This window comes from Coffea arabica, chromosome 10c (assembly GCF_036785885.1).
Source record: "Coffea arabica cultivar ET-39 chromosome 10c, Coffea Arabica ET-39 HiFi, whole genome shotgun sequence".
NCBI lineage: Eukaryota > Viridiplantae > Streptophyta > Magnoliopsida > Gentianales > Rubiaceae > Coffea > Coffea arabica.
This window is the reverse complement of record NC_092329.1, coordinates 12,650,823-12,673,829: the sequence shown is the minus strand read 5'-3', so window position 1 is coordinate 12,673,829 and position 23,007 is coordinate 12,650,823. Positions and strand designations below refer to the sequence as shown.

At 34.1% G+C, this 23,007-nt stretch overlaps 1 long non-coding RNA gene and 1 other non-coding gene across 2 annotated transcripts; both read left to right on the top strand.

The window, feature by feature from the left end:
• The first annotated feature begins 4,601 nt into the window (after positions 1-4,601).
• LOC113715276 (U1 spliceosomal RNA) lies at positions 4,602-4,765 on the top strand. The gene has a single exon (XR_003453912.2). It is a non-coding gene; the product is annotated as a U1 spliceosomal RNA (small nuclear RNA).
• Positions 4,766-6,637: 1,872 nt separating this feature from the next.
• Positions 6,638-7,520, top strand: LOC113714856 (uncharacterized). The gene is made up of 2 exons (XR_003453790.2): positions 6,638-6,773; positions 7,228-7,520. It is a non-coding gene; the product is annotated as an uncharacterized lncRNA (long non-coding RNA).
• Positions 7,521-23,007: the final 15,487 nt, after the last annotated feature.

The following is a 23,007-nucleotide window of genomic DNA, read 5'->3' as shown; positions in this document are numbered from 1 at the left end:
AAAATAGTTGTAATACTTGGGGAGGGGGGGAGGGTGAGGCATCTGATTTTTTGTTGGTTGGGGGAAGGGGAAGAAGAGATAGAGAGAGGTAGTTACTCTTGGCGCTGGAGGGATTTGAGGATGGAAGCTTTGGAAGACTCGATCTCCCATCCATGTATCCGAAGTCCAACCTGCCCGTCCGGCAGCAACTCCGCTCCGGCTTCTTTCAATTCTTTCTGGTCTGCCTCCCACTCCATGCCCCCTACCTCACAAAACAAGCACCGTCACGATTTATGTCCAGTCCTGTTCCAGATTCTGCAACCCCCCTTTTGCTGGGCTGGCGACTGGAGCTGGTTTTCTACTTCCACAGGGATGGTTTCCGAATGGCGATGGATTCCAGCTACCGCTTTTTGTGAAAGGTCAGAATCGTCATTGCATCTTGTTTGTGTTTGTGTGTGTGTGTGTGTACATGCCCTCTTAATTTTCTTCACAAATTTCTGGCTAAACCTTCAATCTTTTCTCAATCACACCCTACAGGTTTGTCGTCGTCATCATCGACAGTACATTTCCAAGTTATGCTTGTTAATTTGGGGATGCAATTAGGGTTTCTTCAAACTGTAATTTGAGGGCCAAAGGTGAAATGTGTATTTTGGTGGTGATCCCCTATCCTTTTACCTTCAACTGGTAATGAAATGTGTTTTCCGGTTTTGCCCCTAAAAATATAACCACGTGAGGGGGCGTGCTATTTTTAGCCGGAGAAATGAGCAAAAACGAGCAATACAACCAAATTGGGTCATAATTTAAATGTGAAGGATCATTTTGGCTGATTTTATATGTTAAGGACTAAAAAAGTGTTTTTGGTAAATGTTAGGGACCAATTTGGCAAATTTCCTTGTTAATATGTGTAAAATAATGACTTTTTGTAAGACGAACGGATCTACAATGGAGGCACATGCTACCACTATCCCCTGAAAATCTATAGTTTTTAAAAGATTTCAAATTTATCCCAACTAAATTGTTTACAAATGATTAAATGCATAAATAACTACTTTTGTACTGAATAATTAAAAACTTCAGGCATTTAACAGCTTTGAAACTTGAAACTTCTAATAGATTATCATTCACTTTATCTTTTAATAAAATAGAAAGCAATATTATTAATATACAAGTTGAAAATCATCCAATATGATTTCCTTAACAAAGAAAGTTGTACTAATGGCAGAAAATACATAGACCATATCACAAATATATCTGATTTGAAAAATCATTAAATTTAATAGAGCTATAAAATAAGAGAGATTACATTATGAGTCACAAACTATCAAATATGACCAATTACACAAGTTGCGCCATAAAAATCTATGCAAGTCTACTCTTTCAAATCTGCTATCCAATTTGTTCAAGTTCAAAATTAATGCTGAAATCTGACGAGAAGGTCTATTAAATTTCAGATCTAAAATATTGATGATTCCTAAATGTCATGTTTTTATGTTCTTCTATCACTATTATTTTACGCATATTTTATCTTTAGAAGTGCTACTTAAGATACGTTTTATGATTGAAAAGGTTCAAAAAGCACTTAAAAGTGAAAATGATGCAAAATGAGCTCAATTTGAAAGAAAAATGCTAAGTTCACAAAGGCAGCAGCTAATGGGTGCTATAATGAGGCCAAACACAAGGCCCGCTCGAGTTTGAAACTGATTGCAGTCAAATAGGAAGTTTAAGCAATGATGGGCGTCCGTCTTACAACTCGACTTAAGACCTGATATTGTACAGACACATGTTTTCTGAGTTTTAATGCATATATTCAATTATAAATAAAAAACTCTACCTCCGAGCACTATAAATAGAAGGTTTTGATCGACTCTAGAGGAGAGCCAACAGGGAGAATGGCCTAAGGCCATTACTTTCTCATATTCTACATTCTTATGAATAGATTAGAATAAGTAGAACTAGAGTTTGACTGTGAACATCTCTATTTCTCTGTTGAGGGCAATATCTAACTAATTTTCTATTCAAACCAAGGATTGAAGTCTTTATTACACCGATTGTGAAATTGGGTTTGATCTTTCAATCTTTAATTTACTATCCATGATTCTTTAATTTTATTCTATGTTGATGCATGCATGGTGGATTAAGTGACTAATTAGTTTTTCTATATGTATTTTTTGTGCCAAAATACTAATTTTAATTCGTAATTGTCTTATGTTGGTATTTCTATATGAAAAATATGGTTAACAATTGATTGCCCCCTTTTGTGAGCCCTTAGGGGGAGTTATGGTGTTGTTGAATAACTGCGTCCACAGGTTATTGTCACCTTTGGCTGATTCTTGATTCTTAATGTTGTTATTAGAGTAATCAGGATTACATGAATACCTAAATTGTCCAATAACAAGAATACAATTTGAGTGCGTCATCCTGATTATTGAATTTAAAGAATCTATGAATTATTACTGGCATCTAGGATAATTTAAGCCAAATAATTGATTAAATTTGAGTCTTTAAGAGCTGATGATCAATTGGAATAAAGATCTTCATGTCTTGATTTCGTTTGTTGTTTATTATATTTATCTTTTGTTTTTATTATTATTGTTTTAGTTCTAGATATCGTTACAATGATCCCAATTCAATTTTTATTATTTTAACAAAAGAAATTGAAAGCTTTAACTGTTCTATGTGGATTCGATCTGGATTCCCACTACTTCAAGTTTTGAAAATTCAGTAATTAATTTTTGACACTCTCGATAAGTGATTACATATAGATCTGAAAAAAAATAACAAAAAAACTAAGCAAAACTCTCACTAGGATAGTTTGTGAGAGAAGAAAACTCTCACCAGTAAAAACAAAGAGAGAGAAAACTCTCACTAAAATATTCGAAGAGAGACTTTATTAAATATAAAATAAAAATAGAGGAAGTTGGAGGGAGACCTTACCTAAGGCCAATATCTCCTTATTATAGAGGAAAAATACTGGAGAGAATGTTGAGAGCAGAGAAAAGGCAGAGAGAACGAGTGGGTAGAGAGAGTATAGGCTAGCCTACTTTGGGTGCTTAATTTAATTCCATAGATTATCAGTCACTAGTGATAAGAATTGTATGGGTATATTTCAAAGAAAAAAAAACACGGGTTAATAACTATAGCATACACGTAAATTGCATTATTATTCATTAAGCATTTATACTTACATTCATTGGCCATTTTACTAGAAAAATAACTTTCCTAAAAATGGGAGATGTACAATCAAGTCAGCTGTATAGCCGCAAGATCTAAGAAAGATAAAACATGTAGAGCACCAAAATCACCTGTATATGCTTCTTAGCGCAATACTTGTTTTCTCCAAGATTTATTAATAAATTGTGTCAACCTGACAAGATCTGACAAGATCTTAGTGCAATACATGAGACCTGACAAGATCTAAGAAATCCTAGATCTAGTAACTCTTACTACTTAAATGTGTCAACATAACTCTTCAGATTTAGGAAATTTCTTCTTTGCTAGAATAACTTGTCCTCAACGACGAAATGAATCATTTAAAACAAAATTAGAACAAAATGTCTGACTATTAGAGCAATAAATTGCCTCTTTTTTTTTTTTTTTTGGTGTAGCCATAAGCTTTGCCTTCAAATTCAAAACTGTTTCTGAAGAACTTCATTTGCCTACTTAGTAGGGAAGAGCACAATAATTCAGCAATCCGCTCGTTAGCCGCCTCAATTTCTGTGTAAAGAGAATTGAAGCTAGTTTGGATGATCGGATTTGATAAGAAAAGAAAGGAAAGGAGAACAAAAACTTTCTTTCTATCATTTGGGACTTTTTAAGAGATGGAAAAGAAAGGAAATCAAAGGATTTGGATGGATGGTATGTTGCTGCCATAGTTGTTATACTTTTCTGCCCAAATGTGGCCGGAAAGCAAAGGAAAGTTGAGAAAGCCTAACAAAATTTTTTAAAATGTCCATTTTATCCTCAAATGGGTATTGAACAAATTTTTATTGACATATATATCCCAAATCATTTCATTTCTTATCTAAACTCCCAAACAACATCAACATCAACATCTCACCTTTTCTTTTCCCATCCTTTCTTTTCTTTCATAACTTAAGGTTTCTTTTCTTTTCTTTTCTATCCTAAACTCCCAAACTAGCTACTAGAAAATCCCCTTGTGACTGGAGGGAAAGTACATTTAACTCCAAGTAAGACTTCTGAGTCCAAGAATAATTCAAAATGATGAATTCAAACCTATAGAGTGATTAGCAATTTCAAACTACTAAAGTTGATTATTGTAATGAAATCTACTCTATCAAGGCATTCAAGAGTTATCATGACAAGATTTTTTATCTGGAGGTCATTATTAACGTAGACTTTGACAAAATATACCTCGGCTCAAACTTAGCCCTTAGTTTGGCAATTAAAAAAGAAAAAAAAAAAAACCTTACGCCTCAGGATGTTCTAAACGACACAGAACTTTAAGATCTTGAGGACTTAAACAAAGTGCTTGGAAGCCCCAATAACCCGACACACACACACACACACACACACACATATATATATATATATATATATATTTATTTATTTTTATACATTTACTATAAAATAATAATTTAGAGCTAAATATGTAATTCATTGAACTACTTACCTAGATGTGGTCAATGGGCGATCAAGAAGGCTCATGGCTTAGGTTGGTGGCCTCCATTGCACTTAGGGCCTAGGGGGTGCCTGTCTATGGTCTCCCCGAGTGGGAGAGCCAACGTCATAATTTGTGGCAGTGGGGGCCCGCGTTCGCGCGCCCCTGCCCTTTAAAAAAAAAGCAATTTATTGAATAAATTGTATTACAAATATAAGAGACAATAGTTTATTTATAAAATTTATTTGTAGAGGTCATAATCTTATGTTTTATAGAAAAGAATTTAATTAATGTGGAACATATATTTTAAAAAATATACTACTTATTTCAAACTTTTATTGATGTTGAATTCTTTTAATTTTTTTCCTTTATCTTGTATTTTCTTTGCATGCTTGTTTCTTGGTAGGAGACTTTTTTTGAGAAAAAATCTTTATTAAATCTTAGATGAATGTGTAAAATATAAAAATAAATTAGTATAAATCATTTTTTTAAAAAAAATTAAATGATAAATGGGGCGGGGCGAGGCAGGTACCCGTTAACCTGATCCTATCTTAGCAGGTACCTTATAATCGAGTACCCATTGATATGTGAGGCACGTAAGGATCAGAAAATGACTGACCCGTAAAATACGGATCGAATCAGCCAAATGATGAATAAGACAGATATTCGATCCGTGCACACCCCTACTTGGACGATAAATCCACCCACATGATGTATCCTCATGATAAATTTGGTTTCTCATGTGAACGAAATTTATAGTCATAAAGAATACATTGAATGCATTGCAATTTTTATCATCACTAGAGCTTGACTTCTTATGACGGCTGTCACGTCTCGATGTTAGTCCATTGGTTTTACTGTATTCATTTCGATACTAACAAGATACAAGAAGTCAAATATTTCTGCATGGATAAGCTCATAGATTAACATTTATTGACTTAGTGTCTTTTCCTTAAAAAAAAACATTTATTGACTTAGTCTTGCGGTGGACTTCCTTCACAAAAAAAAAAAAAAAAAAGAAGTCTTGTGGTGGACTTTGAATGTGATGTCCACATTTCAAGACAATTTACAATCGGGACAGGTAAGTGAGATTGTCGTAATTGTACTTATTACATAATTTAATATAAACTCATCTAAATTTGTTTACATACACCAACTGAACATGAAATATAAAAAAAATGTACAATCTAATCTTGGAAGAAATTCAATAAACTGCACCTAATTTCAACTGTACTGCCTAACTTTCATATTCTCCCCCATCGTACTTTGATAGTATCATTTTTTTTTCAATCATCCCAAATTATAGTCCACTTTCCAATTAAAAAATATAATTAACTTTTAACTTCTTTAAAATATTCTTATTTGATGTATTTTATTATCAGTGAATATAATTTACTTTATTCAATAATTGCTCCGATTCATGCCTTAAATGGTGTGACTTTTCATTAGTATTGTTGTTGTAATTAATGTAAATGTATAATGGCTAGTCATTCTCGGGTATTTTTGAAAGACAAGAGGCTAGATTTATTTTTTCAATAAAGTTAACTAATTTTTCTTAAACTATGTAAAAAAAAATTCAAAACCTATCAAAGTGGGACCAAAAAAGTTTTAAAAATGAATTTGAACTAACTTTATATGCATGCCGACTATTGATTGAATGGTTTTTCTAACAGTGCCCATAGGGTACTCGTTAATACACTTATATTTCATCTAACTTACCATGTATATAGACACACTAACAATTGCTACTCTCTCTTGCATTTATACACTTTTTCTAATTAATTTTCTTGCATTTATATTTTTTTAATTAATCTTATATTTTTAAAACCATAATACATGAAATACATCTTAATGAGTGCCTTCGTTAGACAGGTTGTTGATTAAAATATGAAAGTCCCACTAAATATGAAAACCCTTTAAGTAGCACGAAATCCCACTTCCAGCTATTTATCATGTTCTACGTTGTTTTGCTGAATTTAAGTAGCACCAAATTGACCAATTCATAGCTACTCCAAAACCTTATTCTAATGCGGAGGAAGACTTGACTATTTTTATGTGTTTATATATAGTGTTGGTTATGGCCCCCTGTGCTATAAATACCATTGCTCACCTTTGTTGCATATTCACCAAGACATGGCTGGTACAAAAGTTGGAGTAATCACTCTCCTGCTTTGCGGTACGTTCTATCATCTTATGTGTGATATACTATTGATTCATATGATCATATCATGAGATTAATACTTTGGTATATATTTTGTTGATTGAGATGAAGGCGCAATTAATTATTTGCTATCTACAATATGGTTTTTGTTTTTCGGTTTGCAAAATCAATTTCTACTTCATCTGCTAAAGTGAAGTGCATAATTTCATTTGACATTAAATCTTTCCTCTAAGTTTGCTATAATTCAACACAAAAGCATGGCATGCATGATGCATTTCACAGTTGAACTGGAAGTTGCAAATAAAAAGTAGTACAAAAGTTCATATGTAAGTATAATCAGTAAGATACATAATTCCACCATGCGAGAAAGCAGATGCTCATATTAACTGGCCTTTGTACTCGGAAAATAACTCTTGCAATAACGGGAATTAACAACTTAAATTAATACTTGTGATTTGAATTGAAACAGCAACAATTCTACTTGGATTGAAGCCGGAACATGCAAGCGCAAAAGTATGCCCATTCTTCTGCTACGCAGAAGTAGCTTATATGACTTGCCCACCTGCACCTTACAAGAAACTTGGCCCAGTGTGCAACTGTTGCTTGGCCAAACCAGGTTGCAAGCTTTTTCGGGCTGATGGGACTGTGATCTGTACTGCAAGCTGATAAGCCTTTGATAATAAATGGCCTCAAGAGCTTCTAGAAATGGGCTGCAATCTTGTGATCCCTTAAAATTTTGCAATAAATCGGGTCATTGATCTATGTTCTGTTTATTACTGTTTTATTACATATATTAAAAGTTTTTAAGCATACATCCAATTTTGAAAGTATGTTAATCAATGAAAGTTGCATAATTTATACAAGAATGTGATCCTATTCAATACAAGACGAAATAGGTACTTAGGATGAGCATTGACGTCGAATAGGAATAGTTATTTTGTTTGGCTTTTTATTTTCCCTTTCCTTGAGAAGAATACTATCTAGTTGTATGTTTTGGTTTTAACACGTTTAATAAAGTCTAAATTGAAGAGTAAGACTGAACTTTTATGGACATTTTGACCAAAAAAAAAAAAAAAAGACTGAACTTTCATGGAGTACCACCTCAAAAAAGGAGAGCACTGCAGCATGTAGAAATTTGTACGTTTAGCTGAGCCAGAGCTTGATTATACCAAAATTTTAAAAAAAAAGAGATCTAGAGATTGAAAATTAACTGCTAATATTAACTTGGTACAAACTTAAAATCACACTTCTTCGACAGTCAATTAAACTCAAGTATTGAATTTAAATAATCTAATTCCACGTGTATTAGTGCATAAATTTATAGAAATGTTTTATTTTGTTTTATACTAAATTAGAATCTTAAATATTACTCTATTATATTAATAAGTCTTTTAGTCTATGTTGGAGAGAGAGTATTTGCTTATGTGTTAAAGAATGCGTATTTGAGAGGAAAAAATTTGTGTTCTGTGTGTCAGTCAGTCAGAGACGTATAGAGAGCTATGTTTGAAGGTGTGGATTAAAGAATGTATGTAAGTGTGTTTGAGACGGATTTGGAGTGTGAGATGATGTGTGTACTTGAAAGTGTGTGTTACTCATTTGGGAAATATTTGTGTGTATGTCAAAGTACATGGGCATGTGAATTAAGAATTTGACTGAAATAACTCTAGAGTTTTATTCTCTAGCATTTTTTTCTTATTTTGTATATTGCTGTACTAATTCAGAAAAAGCATAACCTTGTAGTGTTTCCATATGCAATCATTCACTTCACCACCTCAATTTGAAGCATGAGCAGCCTATGCCCAATTTCTTAAGGCTTTTTTTTTTGGGTATGAAACTAGTTGTGTGGGTTCTATTTCGATCACTTTCACGGATCAAGGTATACCTCTGAAATCATAGGTTGTTTATAGAGGTTTTTATAAATCACTCACCAACACAGTTCGTACATCGATAACGAGATTCGAATATACGATTTGTTGTGAAAAAACGATCTATTCTTGCCAATTGAATCAATTTGTACCGGTAAAGAATCGTTATTTTCTTAAGGTGAAGCATGTGTGCTGATCAAGTTAGTCTGTCTACAATCCCACAGCACCTAAGGGGAGATCTGACTTGTGGAAGGCTGACTCAACAAAATCCCATTCCCATTTTTGGGTGGTGTTTGTTCTTCCAAAATTTTAACAGGAATTTTGTGTAAAGTAAAGGGTTTTTAGTATTTCAATTGAGTGGCTAAATTTTGAATATACGAATATGATATGCTAGCACACCATCCCTTTTCAGTTCAAATTAAAAATTAGCATCAATCCTAAAAAATATTGAAAAAGAGAGAAATATTGAAAAGGAGAGTTTTAAAGACACCTAATTTATTTTACTTTCATTAACAATATCAGTTGTGGGGAGGTTTGTGAAACCTTGCTAACATTAGGGTGCAAAGCATTCAAAATAAAAATTAAAAGCACAAAATAAGATTCAATGAGTGTAGAGGATCCAGTTCAAATTAGTATAGGCTTTTGTTTGATGTAATATCCTGGTTTCTCTATTACCCTAACTATTGGAAAAATATGTTCTTCAAAAAAAGGATTTTTTTTCTTTTGGGTAGGAAAATGTGGTTATTTTTTTCCTTGCCCTTAACTTTTTTCCAAGCCCAAAGGATTTTGATATTTTTGACAAATCTAAACTCCGTGAAAACCCACAAAAGCCAGCAACTTTTGTGGGTCTCACAGGAGACTTATCTACTCTTACCCCAAACCCCCTAAATCCACAAGGGAGCCTGCCAGACCTAAAGAGACTCCACGCATATGGCTTTTCCAAATCATGAATGACAGCATGCTGGACGAGTTGGTTATTTATTTATATCTATATTTTGATTTCCTCTGTGTAGTTGCTAACACATCTATTTTCATACTATCAGAAAACCAGAAAATATTCTCAATATATTATTAGTTTGTTGTTATTATGTGCTTACATCATCACATTTACATATCAATTCATTCTGAAACCTTTTATTCTATGTGAGATAAATTAAATTAATTAAAATGTGAAACAGTTGTGTATATTGTAACGACTTCTAAAATTAATATCAAAATATTGTTACATTTAATAAAAAATTTTCAATACCAATCATACTGTCAAACACATTATGAACAATTTTAATATGTAAAATGTTTTAGGAATTCATAACTGCTAAATAAATAGAGAATCTTCTATTTAACTCTAATATGGAGGATTCTAATAAATTGAAATCCATCAGAACTAGTAATTGCTCCAATCCCTACCACATGACATAATTTCTTAAAACAGTTGTTGACAGTGTCTGTTCATTTTGTCTCTTGCGAACTGCGAATATATAAATGAACATCAAATATAGCTCTAGTCAAAATATTTGTCTTGAATTCAAAATCTGTATGAGATCATTGAAAGGAAGCAGTTTGGAAAATGGCTTTGCCTCCTCAGCATTTTTAAGGTTGTTTTCTTCTTTACCAAGAATATTTCTCAATGACAAAATTAATGAACAGTTATGAAAAGACAAATTACATGTTTGACTTTTGAGCATTTTATAATTTTTTGAAGCTGGAAGCAGCTTCCTAAGGATTTGTTTGGTCAGATAGTTTGAAGGCAATTAATGGAAAGATACAAACAAAAACAAGCATCATCATTTGATTAAATCTGTACTACTGATGGCAAAAATTATATCAATCATAGATAGATATAAACATATCTGAAAAATAAATACTAGATACTACAAATCTAAAAAAATCTATAGAATATTACATTGTGAAATTCTAAAAATATCAAAAGTAAAACACGTATAGCTCCAAAATCATTTGTGTATGCTTCCAGTTGCACTGCTTATTTTCTTCCCGATCTACTAATAAACTGATTCAAACCCAAATGTCAAGGTGAAATCTAATAAGATAGGTCTAACGAATCCCAAATCTAATAACTCTTACTACTTGAGTGTGTCAACGTGACTGTTCGGGTTTAGGAAATTTCTTCTTCACTAGAGTAACTTCTCCTCAACGAAGAAATGAATCGTTTAGAACAAAATGTCCAACTATTAGAGTGCTAAATTACCACCTTTTTTTTTTCTTTCTGTGTGTGTGGAGCCATAGCTTTGCCTTCAAATTCAAAACTGCATTTGAAGAATTTCATTTGCCAACCTAGTAGTGAAGAGCAGATTAATTCAGCAATGGGCCCGTTAGATTCCTCAATTTCTATGTAATGAGAATAAAAACAAAATTAGTAAAATCCCCTTGTGACTTGAGGAAAAGTACATTTAACTCCAAATAAGACTTTTGAGTCCAACAATAATTCAAAATGATGAATTCAAACCTATAGAGTGATCAGCAATTTCAAACTACTAAAGTTGATTATTGTAATTGTTGAGATGCCTTGAATTAGATCTTCAACCCCCGCTGAGCTGTACGGGGGTCTCGCTGTTTTATTTTGGGTCTTGTTTTGGGCCTATTTTGGGTCCAGTCTGTTTGGTTGTATATATATACACCTTATTTTAGTCTGTAAACTATTTCCGATTACAACCCTAATAAAATCTGTTCCGCTGCATCTGCTATAACAAACTGGTATCAGAGCTCTAGGTTTGTCCTAGGGCTCGGATCATGCAACAACATGTCTGCTTTGAACATCAAGATCGACAAGTTCACCGGGAGAAATAGTTTCAGTTAATGGCAGATCAAGATGCGGGCTCTGTTAAAGCAGCAGGGCCTGTGGAGTCCGCTGACGAAGAAGAAATCGGATTCCGTTGATGAAGAGTCGATGAGTCTGGAGGAAAAGGCTCACTCGACAATCATGCTGTGTCTGGCAGATGATGTCATCACTGAGGTCGCCGGTGAAGAAACTGCTGCGGGTTTGTGGGTTAAACTTGAAAGTCTCTATATGACGAAATCTTTAACCAACAAGTTGCTCCTAAAGCAACATTTGTTCGGTCTGCGTATGCAGGAAGGTACTCCTCTTCGAGAACATTTAGATCAATTAAATACAATTCTTCTTGAATTGCGTAATATTGATGTTAAAATTGAGGATGAGGATGCCGCGTTGATTCTGTTAGTGTCTCTACCGTTATCGTATGAGAATTTTGTTCAGTCTTTTATTGACGGTAAAGATACAGTGACTTTAGAAGAAGTAAGATCAGCACTGCATAGTAGAGAGTTGCGCCATAAGGCGGCTGGTAATGTTACAGATAATCAGGCTGCTGGATTAGTTGTCAGTAGTGGTAAAGGAAAATTGGAAAAAAAGAAGTCCGGAAATAAGAAGCAGTTCTCTAAAGGTCCCAAGCCGGATGATGTCTGTAACTATTGCAAGGAAAAGGGTCATTAGAAATCTGATTGTCCCAAGAAGAAGAAACAGCAGGAAAAACAACACGCTTCAGTTTCAGTTGCAGAAAAGGAAGCGAAAAATTCAGAAGAATACCTGGCCCTAATTGCAAACGAACCAACACATCACTCTGATGTGTGGGTTCTTGATTCTGAGGCGTCCTATCACATATGTCCAAATGGGGAATGGTTTACAAATGAGCAGATAGATGGCGGAAATGTCGTGATGGCTAATAGCGCTGTCTGCAAGGCTGTTGGAATCGATTCGATTAAGATCAGGACACATACTGGAAAAATTGCCACACTGAACGAAGTCAGGCACGTCCCTAAAATGACGAAGAATCTGATATCACTTAGTACTCTTGACAGTAAGGGTTTCAGGTTCAGCGGAGGAAGTGGAGAGTTGTGCATCAGTAAAGGTTCATTAGTGGTTCTCAAAGGAGTTAAGCATGGCACCCTGTACATCTTACAAGGTTCTACGCTAACAGGTTCTGCTGCTGCTGCTGTTGCATCTTCTGAAGATCGCAGGTCTGATATGACCAAGCACATCAGGCTTGGTCATATGAGCGAAAGAGGGATGCAGATTCTGTCTAAACGTGATCTTCTAGAAGGCCACAAGGTCACTGATCTTGGATTCTGTGAACATTGTACTTTCGGTAAATTACATCGCAGAAAGTTTGGGAAGGCAATTCACAGGACAAAAGGCACACTGGATTACATCCATTCTGACTGTTGGGGTCCTTCACGAGTTGAGTCCTTGGGAGGCTGTCGGTATTTTTTATCCATGATTGATGATTATTCAAGGATGACTTGGGTAATCGTTATGAAGGAAAAAGGTGAAGCTTTCAAGAATTTCAAGCAGTGGAAGGCCTTAGTGGAGAATCAAACTGGAAAGAAGATCAAAAGGCTGAGAACTGATAATGGTCTGGAATTCTGTTCAAAGGAGTTCGATGAGTTCTGCAAAGATGAAGGAATTGCCCGGCATCACACAGTTCGACACACACCACAACAAAATGGTGTAGCAGAACGCATGAATCAGACACTTCTAGAGAGAGCACGGTGTATGCTCTTCAATGCTGGTTTGCCAAGGAGGTTTTGGGCGGAAGCAGTGAGCACGGCCTGCTTCTTGATCAATCGTGCACCTCATACAGGTATAGACTGCAAGATACCTTATAAAGTGTGGTCTGGTATGTCCCTTACTTACTCAAATTTGAAAGCTTTTGGTTGTACTGCGTATTATCATGTCAGTGAGGGTAAACTAGAACCAAGGGCTAAAAAGGGAGTGTTTCTGGGATATGGAGATGGGGTTAAAGGGTATAGAATTTGGTCACCCTCAGAAAGGAAAGTTATACTTAGTAGAAGTGTAATTTTTGATGAAAACTATATACTTAACCTCTCTATGAAGGCTGTTGTTGAAGAAAGTGCAGGTGATGAAGAAAGTGCAGGTGTTGATAAACAGGTGGAGCTAAAAATCATTCAAAATGGTTTTGAATCACAGCAGCAATTTAGTGATTATCAACAGCTATCCTGTGAAACTGAACCTCCTGCAGAAGTAGAGTCTCCAGAACCTACATCAGCAAAAAGGTTGGCACTTATATCCCATACTGCGTCAGAAACTCAGCAGCATGGTATTGCTTATGATCGTGCAAGGAGAGTGGGAGTACAAGCTCCCAGCAGGTATCGGGATTTTGTAGGTTATGCATTTCAGGTTGCTGAGGAGGTGGATTCTCCCGAGCCCTCTACCTATAGAGAAGCTATTTCAGGCAGTGAGTCAGCTCAATGGCTTGCTGCAATGGGTGATGAAATGGAGTCGTTACACAAGAATGGCACTTGGGAATTGGTCAAACGGCCAGCAGAGAGAAAGGTTGTGACTTGCAAATGGGTCTTTAAAAGGAAGGAAGGAATTTCTCCAGCTGAGGGCATCAAGTATAAAGCACGTGTTGTTGCAAGAGGGTTCACTCAAAGAGAAGGAGTAGACTACAATGAGATTTTCTCACCAGTGGTCAGACACACTTCTATCAGGGTGGTACTAGCAATGGTTGCACATCAGGACTTAGAACTTGAGCAGCTAGACGTGAAGACAGCTTTCCTACATGGAGAGTTAGATGAAGAGATTTATATGACTCAGCCAGATGGATTTCATGTTCGGGGAAAAGAAGATTATGTATGCAAGTTGAAGAAATCTTTGTATGGATTAAAGCAGTCCCCAAGACAGTGGTACAAAAAATTTGACGGCTACATGATTGAGCTAGGTTACAACAGAAGTCAGTATGATTGTTGTGTATATCACAACAAACTTGAAGATGGTTCGATAATCTATTTGATTCTGTATGTAGATGATATGCTCATAGCTGCGAGGAATAAAGCTGATATACAGAAGTTGAAAAGTCTTCTCAGTGCAGAGTTTGAAATGAAAGACTTGGGTGCAGCACAGAAAATTTTGGGAATGGAGATTTTCAGGGATAGAAGTCAGAAAAAGCTTTTCTTATCACAGAAGAGCTATATTGAGAAGGTACTATCCAGATTTGGCATGTCTACAGCAAAACCCTTGAATACTCCGAGTGCAACGAATGCTCAACTATCAGTTACACTTGCACCACAGTCAGAAGCTGAGATGGAGTATATGGCTAAGGTTCCCTATTCTAGTGCAGTGGGTAGTTTGATGTATGCCATGGTCTGCACTAAACCTGATCTGGCACATGCAGTTAGTGTTGTTAGCAGATTTATGGCTAATCCTGGGAAGGAGCACTGGCTGGCAGTGAAGCGAATTTTTCGGTATTTGAGGGGTACATCTGATGTTGGTCTCATCTATGGAGGTGATACAGAGTGTTTGGTTACAGGCTATTCAGATTCTGATTATACTGGAGATGTTGATAGTAGGAGGTCGATGACTGGTTATATTTTCACTCTTGGGCATTCTGTAGTTAGTTGGAAAGCAACTCTACAACCTACAGTGACTCTGTCCACTACTGAGGCAGAGTATATGGCACTGACGGAGGCTGCTAAAGAGGGAATTTGGTTAAAGGGGCTGGTTGGAGATCTTGGCCTACATCAGGATCAGGCTAATATATATTGTGATAGTCTCAGTGCAATATGTTTAGCCAAGGATCAAGTTCATCATGAGAGGACTAAACACATTGATGTCCGATATCATTTCTTGAGATCTGAGACAAGGATCAAGGTGAAGAAAATTGGCACTGCTGACAATCCTGCTGATATGTTCACCAAGCCGGTCCCTCATAGCAAATTCAAACATTGTTTGGATTTGCTAAATGTTTTAAGTTTCTGATGGCCCTTTTATGGGCATTCTGATGGTACTTAGAGATAATTCTCTGAGTACTTCTGGCACTTCATTAGTGCGTCTGTTACATTTTTCGGGGAAGATTCAAGTCAAGGTGGAGATTGTTGAGATGCCTTGAATTAGTTACCGTGTCTGTTTTATTTTGGGTCTTGTTTTGGGCCTATTTTGGGTCCAGTCTGTTTGGTTGTATATATATACACCTTATTTTAGTTTGTAAACTATTTCCGATTACAACCCTAATAAAATCTGATTTCTCCCAAGTTGTTCTTGTCTATTCTTGGTTGTTCTTCTGTTCCGCTGCATCTGCTATAATAGTAATGAAATCTACTCTATCAAGGCATTCAAGAGTTATCATGACAAGATTTTTTATCTGGAGGTCATTATTAACGAAGACTTTGACAAAATTTACCTCGGCTCAAACTTAGCCCTTAGTTTGGTAATTAAAAAAAGAAAAAATCCTTACGCCTCAGAATGTTTTAAAAGACACACAGAACTTTAAGATCTTGAGGACTTAATCAAGGTGCTTAAATAGTGTAGTGCTTGGAAGATAAATCCACCCACATGATGTATCCTCATGATAAATTTGGTTTCTCATGTGAACGAAATTTATAGTCATAAAGAATACATTGCAATTTTTATCATCACTGGAGCTTGACTTCTTATGACGGCTGTCACGTCTCGATGTTATTCCACTGGTTTTACTGTATTCATTTCGATACTAACAAGATACAAGAAGTCAAATATTTCTGCATGGACATGCTCATAGATTAACATTTATTGCACTTAGTCTTGCGGTGGACTTCCTTCACAAAACAAAAACAAAAAGTCTTGTGGTGGACTTTGAATGTGATGTCCACATTTCAAGACAATTTACAATCGGGACAGGTAAGTGAGATTGTCGTAATTGTACTTATTACATAATTTGATATAAATTCATCTAAATTTGTTATACAAATGAATTTGTTTACATACACCAACTGAACATGAAATATATAAAAATGTACAATCTAATCTTGGAAGAAATTCAATAAACTGCACCTAATTTCAACTGTACCGTCTAAAAAACATAATTAACTTTTAACTTCTTTAAAATATTCTTATTTGATATATTTGTTACTAGTGAATATAATTTACTTTATTCAATAATTGCCCCGATTCATGCCTTGAATGGTGTGACTTTTCATCAGTATTGTTGTTGTAATTAATGCAAATGTATAATGGCTAGTCATTCTCCGGTATTTTTGAAAGACAGGAGGTTAGATTTATTTTTTCAATAAAGTTAACTAATTTTTTTTAAACCATGTAAAAAAAATTCAAAAGATCAAAGTCAATGTTTTGAAAACCGGACCGGACCAGCTGGTTCGACCAGTTGAACCGCGAACTGGCCATGGTACCGATTCGGTTCAATGCTAGGGTTGACTTTGGTAGAAAACCGATCAAAAATCGGTTGAACCGCGAAAACCGCCGAACCGAATTTGAACCGGCGGTTTCCGGCAGTAACCATTGCACCATCACATCTTATTAGTTTTTTTGATAATTTATTTATATAAAACAAATACTCATATTTCTTTTGTTCCATTTTTCTTACAAAATCTCATCCTCTCATGACTCTTTTTTTTTTTAATTTTCAACTCTCTCTCTCTCTCTCTCCATCATCTTTTCTTTTGTCACTCTTTTTTAATCAAACCTCTTTATTTTTAATTTATTGATGCTTTCTTCCATCTTTTAATTTTGTTTTTGTCCATTAAATTAAAAAAAAGTTAAAAAAGAATTATTTTTCTTTAACCCAAATTATTTAATGCCACAACCACTCACTTTTATCTCATTTTTTTTGTTTCTTATCAAATTTGCATTTCTATTTTCGATTCTCTTAACTTCCTCCGAATTCCAAACTTTCTTTTTTAAATTGCAATCTCTAAATTCCAAAACGTAAATTAAAATTTAAGTTCACAATGTCTAAATTCTCATAGACGTGAATTTTGTATAATTTTAAAATATTGTGATATTTTTGAATTGGATTTAAGATTTTTTTGGTAGATATAATTGAAATTGTGATGAAATTTATTTGTTTTAACTTATAATTTTAAAAATCCAAGTTATTCGAAAATAGTAAACTTTTCATCATCTAAAGTATTAAATTATCCATTACATGTCTTATTTTGTGCATATATATATTTATATAAATTATTTTTTTAAAAATTCATTGAACCGAGGTTGAACCGGTCCGACCGGTTGAACCTCGACCCTTTTACTTCACCGGTTCAATTAACGGTCCGGTTTTTAAAACATTGATCAAAGTGGGACAAAGGAAGTATTAAAAATGAATTTGAACTAACTTTAAATGCTGACTATTGATTGAAGGGTTTTTCTAACAGTACCCATAGGGTACTCGTTAATACACCTACATTTCATCTAACTTACCATATATATACACACAATAACAATTACTACTCTTTCTTGCATTTATACACTTTTACTAATTAATTTTCTTGCATTTATATGTTTATTTAATTAATCTTATATTTCTAAAAATATAATACATGAAATACATCTTAACTAGTGCCTTCGCTGGACAGACCGTTGATTAAAATATGAAAGTCGCACTCAATATGAAAACCTTTTAAGTAGCACGAAATCCCACTTCCAGCTACCTATCATGTTCTACGTTGTTTTGCTGAATTTGAGTAGGCACCAAATTGACCAATTCATAGCTACTCCAAAACCTTATTCTAATGCGGAAGAGGACTTGACTATTTTTATGTGTTTATGTAGTGTTGGTTGCGGCCCCCTGTGCTATAAATACCATTGCTCACCTTTGTTGCATATTCACGAAGCCATGGCTGGTACAAAAGTTGGAGTAATCACTCTCCTGCTTTGCGGTACGTTCTATCATCTTATGTGTGATATACTATTGATTCATATGATCATATCATGAGATTAATACTTTGGTATATATTTTGTTGATTGAGATGAAGGCGCAATTAGTTATTTGCTATCTACAATATGGTTGCTTTTTCGGTTTGCAAAATCAATTTCTACTTCATCTGCTAAAGTGAAGTACATAATTTCATTTGACATTTAATCTTTCCTCTAAGTTTGCTATAATTCAACACAAAAGCATGGCATGCATGATGCATTTCACAGTTGAACTGGAAGTTGCAAATAAAAAGTAGTACAAAAGTTCATATGTAAGTATAATTAGTAAGATACATAATTCCACCATGTGAGAAAGGAGATGCTCATAATAACTGGCCTTCGTACTTGGAAAATAACTCTTGCAACGACGGGGATTAACAACTTAAATTACGGCTTGTGATTTGAATTGAAGCAGCAACAATTCTACTTGGATTGAAGCCGGAACTTGCAAGTGCAAAAGTATGCCCACGCTTCTGCTACGCAGCAGTAGCTTATATGACTTGCCCACCTGCACCTTACAAGAAACTTGGCCCAGTGTGCAACTGTTGCATGGCCAAACCAGGTTGCAAGCTTTTTCGAGCTGATGGGACTGTGATCTGTACTGCAAGCTGATAAGTGATACGCCTTTGATAATAAATGGCCTCAAGAGCTTCTAGAAATGGGCTGCAATCTTGTGATCCCTTAAAATTTTGCAATAAATCGGGCCATTTAGCAATGTAATTATATCCATGCTCTGTTTACTACTGTTTTATTACATATATTAAAATATTTAAGCGTGCATCCAATTTTGAAATTATGTTATTCAATGAAAGTTGAATAGTTTATACAAGAATGTGATCCTATTCGATACATGACGAAATAGGTACTTAGGATGACCATTGACGTCGAATAGGAATACTCATTCGCTTGGCTTTTTTTTTTTTTTTTTTTTTTCCCTTTCCTTGAGAAGAATGCTATCTATTTGTATGTTTTGGTTTTAACACGTTTCAATAAAGCCTAAATTGAAGAGTAAGACTGAACTTTTATGGAGTACCACCTCAAAAAAGGGAAGCACTGCAGCATGTAGAAATTTGTTTAGCTGAGCCAGAGCTTGATTATACCAAAATTTAAAAAAAGAGATCTAGAGATTGAAAATTAAGTGCTAATATTAACTTGGTAAAAACTTATAATCACACTTCTTTGACAGTTAATTAAACTCAAGTATTGAATTTAAATAATCTAATTCCACGTGTTTTAGTGCATAAATTTATAGAAATGTTTCATTTTGTTTTATACTAAATTAGAATCTTAAATATTACTCTCTTATATTAATAAGTCTTTTAGTCTATGTTGGAGAGAGAGTATTTGCTTATGTGTGAAAGTATGCGTATTTTTTTTTCCCAGAAACGATAGAGATTTTATTCATAAAATTAATGAGAACATATACATTATATGAGCAAGGGCTCAAACTTAGACTTTACACAAGTGGACTAAACCACTGAGGAGCATAGAGTTCCCCATTAAAGTATACGCATAGCTAGCTTACTCAGTTTTTCACTGAGCCTATTCACTTCAACAGGTAGGCTATCAAATGAGCATTTCCTAAACATTGAGCTAAGATCTCTAATATCCTCCAGGTGAGTTACCAGCCTTGAGTTGCTAGTAGCTTGATGTCGTAGCATATTCAGAAATTGAGTGCATGGCGTTTGGATCTTGATATGTTGCCACCCTTTCTCATTTAGCTTGCAAAGTGCCAGTCTGATGGCCAAAAAGTTGTCCAAAACAGCTGAACCAGTACTTCTCTCCTTCAGTATCCAAGCTGCACATGTATTTGAGAGGAAAAATTTTGTGTTCTGTGTGTCTGTCAGTCAGAGACGTATAGAGAGCTATGTTTGAAGGTGTGGACTAAAGAATTTGTGTTTGAGACAGATTTGGAGTGTGAGATGATGTGTGTACTCGAAAGAGTGTGTTACTCATTTGGGAAATATTTGTGTGTACTTGAAAGAGTGTGTTACTCATTTGGGCATGTGAATTAAGAATTTGACTGAAATAACTCTAGAGTTTTATTCTCTAGCATTTTTTTTTCTTATTTTGCATATTGCTGTACTAATTCAGAAAAAACATAACCTTGTAGTGTTTCCATATGCAATCATCCACTTCACCACTTCAATTTGAAGCATGAGCAGCCCATGCCCAATTTCTGAAGGCTTTTTTTTTAGGTAAGAAAGTAGATGTGTGGGTTCTATTTCGATCACTATCACGTATCAAGATATATCTCTGAAATCATAGGTTGCTTATAAAGGTTTTTATAAATCACTCACCAATACAGTTCTTACATCGATAACGGAATTCGAACATACAATTTGTTGTGAAAAAGTGGTCTATTCTTGCTGATTGAGTCAATTTGTACTGGTAAAGAATCGTTATTTTCGTAAGGTGAAGCATATGTGCAGCATCAAGTTAGTCTGTCTACAATCCCACAGCACCTAAGGGGAGATCTGACTTGTGGAAGGCTGACTCAACAAAATCTCATTCCCATTTTTGGGTGGTGTTTGTTCTTCCAAAATTTTAACAGGAATTTTGTGTAAAGTAAAGGGGTTTTTTTTTTCATTTGGGTAGGAAAATGTGGTTATTTTTTCCTTGCCCTTAACGTAGATGGCTTTTCCAAATCAAGCAATGACAACATACTGGACGAGTTGGTTATTTATTTATATCTATATTTTGATTTCCTCTATGTAGTTGCTTACACATCTATTTCCATACTATCAGAAAACCAGAAAATATTCTCAACATATCATTAGTTTGTTGTTATTATGTGCTTAGATTATCAAATTTATATATCAATTCATTCTGAAACCTTTTATTCTATGTGAGATAAATTAAATTAATTAAAATGTGAAACATTTGTGTATATTGTAACGAATTCTAAAATTATTTTAATGGAATATCAAAACATTGTTACATTTGATAAAAAATTTTCAATACCAATCATACTGTCAAACACATCATGAACAATTTTAATATGTAAAATGTTTTAGGAATTCATAATTGCTAAATAAATAGAGAATCTTCTATTTAATTCTAATATGGAGGATTCTAATAAATTGAAATCCATCGGAACTAGTAATTGCTCCAATCCCTATCACATCACATAACCTCTTAAAACAGTTGTTGACAATCGAGGTTCATTTTGTCTCTTGCCAACTGTGAATATATAAATGAAACATCAAATATTGCTCAGGTCAAAGTATTTGTCTTGAATTCAAAATCTGTATGAGATCATTGAAGGGAAGAAGTTTGGCTTTGCCTTCTCATTTTTAAGATTGTTTTCTGCTTTACCAAGAATATTGCTTACTTCAGAATGACACAATTAATGAACAGTTATGAAAAGAGAAATTACATATTTGACTTTTGAGCATTTTATAATTTTTGAAGCTGGTAGCAGCTTCCTAAGGATTTGTTTGGTCAGATAGTTTGAAGGCAATTAATGAAAAGATATAAACAAATACAAACATCATCATTTAATTAAATCTGTACTCATGGCAAAATTATATCAATTATAGACATATACAAACATATTTGAAAAATAAATACTGGATACTGCAAAGCTAAAAAATCTATAGAATATTACATTGTGAAATTCTAAAGATATCAAAAGTAAAACACGTATAGCTCCAAAATTATTTGTGTATACTCCCAATTGCACTGCTTATTTTCTTCCCGATCTACTAATAAACTGATTCAAATCCAAATGTGAAGGTGAAATCTAATAAGATAGATCTAAGGAATCCCAAATCTAATAACTCTTACTACTTGAATGTGTCAACAGAACTGTTCAGATTTAGGAAATTTCTTCTTCACTAGTATAACTTCTCCTCAATGAAGAAATGAATCGTTTAGAACAAAATTAGAACAAAAATGTCCAATTTTTAGAGTGCGAAATTACCACTTTTTTTCTGTGTGTGTGGAGCCATAGCTTTCCCTTCAAATTCAAAACTGTGTCTGAAGAACTTCATTTGCCTACCTAGAAGTGAAAAGCACAATAATTCAGCAATAGGCTCGTTAGATTCCTCAATTTCCATGTAAAGCGAATAAAATAGAAATTAAGAAAATCCCCTTGTGACTTGAGGATAAGTACATGTAACTCCAAATAAGACTTTTGACTCCAACAATAATTCAAAATGATGAATTCAAACCTATCAAGGCATTCAAGAGTTGTCATGTCAAGACTTTTTACCTGGAGTTCATCATTAATGTAAGATTTGACAAAAGTTACATTGACTCAATCTTAATCTTAGCCCTTATTTTCTCAAAAAAAAAAAAAAAAAAAAACTTAGCCCTTAGAATATTTGAAAGCATACATCCAACTTTATGATCTTAAAGACTTAAACAAACACTAAAAGGGCGTTTGGTGAAAGGGTATCAGAATGAAGTAATGGAATAAACTTCATAATTGGTGTTTGGTTCACTGGTATGGGAATTGAAATTTTGGAATAATTTCTAAAAATTTGGCATCTCTCTATTCCTTAATAAAATTGTGGGTTTTGTCTAAAACCCAAGTGTGATTCCAAAATCTTATAATTACATAATATTTAGTATAATTAATATATATTATATTATATATATTTATATTTATATTATAATATATACATATATATAATATATTATAATTATAAAATTTTATTTTAATATTAGTATATTATATAAATATAAATTATAATTATTT